Source organism: Taudactylus pleione, unplaced genomic scaffold, assembly GCF_031769625.1.
Source record: "Taudactylus pleione unplaced genomic scaffold, aTauple2 ptg000066l, whole genome shotgun sequence".
Lineage (NCBI taxonomy): Eukaryota > Metazoa > Chordata > Amphibia > Anura > Myobatrachidae > Taudactylus > Taudactylus pleione.
The window spans coordinates 31,961,904-31,967,515 of record NW_028284468.1 but is presented as its reverse complement, the minus strand read 5'-3'; the positions used below and the strand labels follow the sequence as shown (position 1 = coordinate 31,967,515).

The 5,612-nt window shown below is 43.9% G+C and overlaps 1 pseudogene; it reads right to left on the bottom strand.

Moving 5' to 3' along the window:
- Positions 1–5,095: 5,095 nt before the first annotated feature.
- On the bottom strand, positions 5,096–5,214 carry LOC148534559 (5S ribosomal RNA; annotated as a pseudogene).
- Positions 5,215–5,612: the final 398 nt, after the last annotated feature.

Genomic DNA, 5,612 nt, shown 5'->3' with positions numbered 1-5,612 from the left:
GGCACTTTTTTTTCTCGTTTTATTATTGTTCTTAAGTATCGACCAGGATCCTTGAATGGCAAAGCCGACGCTCTCTCCAGGTCTGTTAAAAGAGGATGAGAAAGCATCTGAACAGAAGTATCCGATCATCAAACCACTGGCTTTTTCCACTACCTCTACATCTTCAAATCCTCCCAGAGGTAAAACCTTTGTCGCACCAGAGTTACGAAACAACTTACTATCTTGGGCACATGATTCTATTTTTCTGGCCACTCTTGTGTCCGTAAGACTCACTCTTTTCTTCAGTGCAACTACTGATGACCTTCTATGAATAAAGATGTACAGGAGTTCATACGTTCCTGCTCTAAGTGTGTGCAGCATAAGATCTCATGGCAATCTCCTGCAGGCTTACTTTACCCCTTGTCGATTACTGTCAGACCCTGGTCCCATCTATTTATGGACTTTATTACAGATCTTCCTGAATCTAAAGGTTACACAGTTATCTGGGTAGTAGTGGATCGATTCACGAAAATGTCCCATTTCATTCCATTGCCACGAATACCTTCAGCTATCAAGTTGGCAAAAAATTTTATATGAGAGATCTTCCATCTGTATGGACTCCATCAAGAAATAGTATCTTATTGTAGAGTCCAATTTGTAGCCCATTTTTGGAGAGCCCTATGTTCTGCTATGCTGATTAAGTTGCAATTTTCATCAGCATATCATCCCCAATCAAACGGCCAGACTGAGAGAGTCAATCAGGATTTAGAGACATTACTCAGAATTTATTTGTCTTCTTCTCAGGATAACTGGGTGGACTTGTTGCCATGGGCTGAGTTTGCCCATAATTTTCACTATCATTCAGCCACAGAAGAGAGTCCTTTTTTTGCCATTTATGGAGTACATCCACGCATTCCGGAATTCCAGTCTTCACCGGTGATAGAGGTACCAGCTGCCAGCGGCGGATTGGCAGGTATTTTTGGCGGGAAGAATCCCGGTGGGCCGAATGGTTGCGGGGCCGCTTTTCTGTGAGGCCCCACCCCCTTATTTATGTCACCCGCCGCCACCGGCCGCCAGGCTTTCACAGGCTCCCGGCTGCCTGTCAGCTTTGTCTGGCCCCTGCCTCACACGAGAAGAGAGGCCAGCGGCACCCTATTTAAACCCGCCTAACATACTGTCGGTGTCACACGCCACGGAAGATACAAGAGAGGAGGAAGGTGGCGTGGACCCGCGACCAGCGGCGGGACATCAAGGGAGGGAGCCGGTAAGCCGTGAGATGAATGGTGGCAGTATGGACTGCTTGGAGCGGCTGGGAAGCCGTGAGGTGAATGGAGGTAGCGTGGAAGCTACTTGGTGTGGCTAGGAAGCTGTAGGAGAATGCTGGTAGCATGGAAGCTACTTGGTGCAGCTAGGAAGCTGTAGTAGAATGGTGGTAGCGTGGAAGCTACTTGGTGAGGCTAGGAAGCTGTAGGAAAATGGTGGTAGCGTGGAAGCTACTTGGTGCAGCTAGGAAGCTGTAGTAGAATGGTGATAGCGTGGAAGCTACTTGGTGCGGCTAGGAAGCTGTAGGAGAATGGTGGTAGCGTGGAAGCTACTTGGTGCGGCTAGGAAGCCATAGGAGAATTATAGCTGGATGGTAGTAGATAACAATGGAGCTCAATGGGTAGGCTCACTTAGTAGACTAAGGGACTTGTTGCACTGGCAATTTGCTAGTGGGACAGGAGGTCCCTTTATAGCAGCTGCTGGAAGCTGGCTGACCAGATCCAAAGGGGGAGCTGCTCCATTGCTGGAGAGAGCATCACATGTCTAGGGCCAAGATGGCTGCACCCATGTCCACTGGGAGTGCGGGTGGAGCACTCATGGATGACAGCCCAGCAGGGGGAAATGGAGTGCAGGTGCCAGCGGGGAGCAGAGAGTGGCCAGCCGGGAGCAAGTGCAGAGGCAGCAGCAGCAGAGGATCGGTAGTGAGTCGGAGAGCCATGGGACAGCACCCAGACAGGTAAGCAATGGGGTCTGTTGCGGAGGTCTTGGCGGCTTGTGACAGTTGTCTATTTACGGATCATGGTTCAGTACTCCTAAACCAGCTTTCAAGCCATAATATACTGAGCTTGCTCAGCACCATTGCTCTAAAGACTTTTTCTATCTTTCAACTGAGTCTGTCTCAGTAAAGAACACTGCCTTCGTACCTGGGCTCAATCCAGTGCTCCAGTATACAGTTCTTGGACTCTGATACCATTCGCAGATCAAGGTTCCCAGCATTTATCTAGTGGAATATTCTCAGTACTACTACTACTACTACGGATCCCTGCTGTTCTTGCCTGAGTACAATTCTACACCATGACTGGTACTCTGCCCTTACCACTACCTCTAATATCTGCAATCATTCTGAACATCTTGTGTCAAGTTCCAGCTTCTATACAGTCTGCCTTTGCCTGTTGTTCCTATAACCAGTTCTCCTAGCTCTGTGCCATCCTATGAGGAAAACATATCTCAGACCTCCTCAGTTTGTGCTGCCGGTATCATAGCCAGCAAATCCTGTTCCATCACTGGAGGCCAATTTCCCTAGAGTCGTGACAGGGTGTCAACAGTTTCTTGATCACAAAATCTACTAGGTTTTTATATGTGAATATTTTTATATTGCAATAGTTGTATTTTGAAGTTTTAATCCAGAACTGCCTTTTCTTTTTACTAATTCTCCAGTATAAACTGTAAAGTTACTCAAGCACTCTTTTACAGACCTTATCCAGTCCCACTAACAGGGGACCCTGTATGAGTAGCTGCTAGGTTCAGTTCTCTGTACAGGCGCAAGATAAGGGTGATTTATATATAATTTTATATATATGATGTGGCAGTATCACCAGAGATGGCACTGGTGAGCAGCAGATTCTGTGTGGGGCAGGGGAGATCTGCCCACACAGAGAAGAAAAGGATTCTGGGAAGATGCCTAAGAGGCTGCCTTGTGGAGAGAGCTCAGGTGTGGGCTTATGAGGAGGCAGACCAGTCAGGTTGCTGTGGGAAACAGTCGATGTGAAACTGTGGCAGCCAGAGAGCCCAGTGAAGCTGAGTGAGTCTATGGGGGCCAGGAGGCCTGAGTCTGTACCTGCAGGAGGCAAGGGGGGACCACAAACTCTCAGACTGTGTGACAACAAAGCAGTGAAGCTGCAGCCTGCGGAAGCCAGGGCCTAAATATGTAGGATACAGGGAAGGCCGCCCAGACTGTATTTGTGTAGCTGTGGCAGTCAAGCAAAGCCAGGCTGGAGCCGCTGATAGACCTGGAAGCAGGCACAGACTTTGTTGGCAGACTAGCTGCACCACGATAGAGAGGGCTCAAGAAGTGAATTAGATGCCCTAAACAGGGGCTAGGTTGTTTATTACTTCTGTTCCTTTGTGTTGTACCTGTTTTTCCCTGCTGGATGTAAAGCACCATCTCATTTATTTTGCTGGAAGGCCAGGTGTGGACTCTAATTCGGCACCTAATCACTGCACCACTGACACCAATTTACCGAGCTAACTACCCCAGGATATCACTATATATATATATATATATATATATATATATATATATGAAAAGTAGGAGAGAATGCAAGGTGCCTAATCGTGTAATATATTTAGTGAACGTATGGTGAACATACAACATAAGTATTATGTGCGTTCCAGATGTTTTCTTGGTAATAATAAATTTATATTTTCCAATAAGGTGATCCAGTGTTATCACAGAGTGAGAAAAAAAAAAAGGTTTTAAATGATGTGCGGAATATCTATAAATAGCTAATCAATATGGATGTTGACCTCTTCCTAGAGGTTCAGTTAATATAGAGAACCAGACCGCAATGAAGAATGATAATATAAATATTTAATAGGGACAGCAGAGTATAATCTACACAACAAAGAAAAAATGTTTTTCCAATAAAAAAGGGGGAAAAATGGGAAAAAAGGGGGAGCAGCAATGCAATAGATAAAAGTACTAAAAAATATTCTTAAAAAATTCCATAAGACTTAGCTGAGTACAAAAGTCTGGTAAAGTGCTGGTGCAAACACTTACTATGGCAGTCCGTTTAGTCCATATATTGGAGGGTGGAGGAGGTCCCAAAGCATTTCATCTATTTCAGACTTCTTCAAGGGGAGCAGGAGATGTGAGACAAGTCTCCAACATGACCCATATTTATATGGGTATAGGGCATATTAAATTAATTGGATGATTTGGCTCCATGTGACCTGCAACCGGAAGTGTTTCTCCGGAGGTTCTGTTTACATGTAGTTCAATCTATTGTCTCAGCAAAGATGGCTGAGTACTCATAATGCAGACCTTTTCAAGTTCCTAACAGCGGTATCTATGGTTAGGCCGGAGACAGATCCCGCTATGGCCCGCTCGTGGAACGTCTTCCTCGACCTCGTCATGCTGGAAGTCACGTGTGTGATGACACGCACATGAACCGCAAATGCTAGGCGGACATTTCCTGGTTAGCCGTGTATCTCCTTAGCGACGGTTACCAGGAACGCTTATTGCAGGGAACACTGGCTCTTAATAGCGAGTGCATTAGTTTACCTGAAATTTACAGTTACTAAATATACTTTACTCAGTCCATACAGAATTATTAATCCATGGTGCATATACAAAAGGAAATAGATAAAGGTAATTAATTATGTAGAAGAGACACTTTTGGCACACAGATATTAACATCGAAAATAGTGCATGCACATATTAATACATAAAGAGGTATCACCCGTCAAAGGAGGGTCGGGATATTTCTAGATTAAATGCAATTTTTGATTGACAAAATATCTGAAAATAGCGTGTACATATTCTACTGCTGCTATTTCCATGTTTGTTATCTCTATGCTTTTTTGTTATCTACTTAGAATCATAAAATGCATATACTTAGAGAAAATACATAAAATTAGATATCTAAACCCTTAGGATACTTTTCACATGATATAGAGAATTTATAACATAACAATACCCACAAATTTGCATTTTAGCGGTATAATGCTCTTCTTTATTGTCTCCATTCTATACTATGCTTTTTGTTGTAATTTATTAGCTGAGTTTGGTACGAGATTGTTTCCCATAAGAAAAAACAGTATTTTCCTTTGCATATCCGATTACTCTTCAATATACCTGCTGCTCCTGGTATTCTTGGGTGGTCTTCCATCCCAGTACTATCCAGGCCCAACACTGTATAGCTTCCAAGATCAGAAGGGATTGGGCACTTTCAGTGTTGTATGGCCGTAGGTATCTTAATATTATATCACGCATCTCGGAACACTTTTGACTTTTCATAGAAATGGGGCAATCTCGTAGCTCTCACTTAAACCGTGTGGAGACAATGTATTGAGTTTGTATATCCAGTACATTTCCCTTTGAGACAATTTCCTGGCTAGATCACCTCCCCGGGGACCTGGGGTAACATGTTCAATAGTTCTAAAGGTCATATTGTTTACTGAAGAATTGTGGGTTGTTAAAAAATGTCTGGAAACTGAATGGGTAGTTATCTTGTTCTTGATATATCTAATATGTTCCTGTATTCGGAGTTTAAGTGGTCTTTTGTTTTTCCCTACATATTTAAGTCCGCAGGGACATTCTATAACATAAATCATGGAAGTGGTATTGCAGTTTATGAATTGTTTCATAC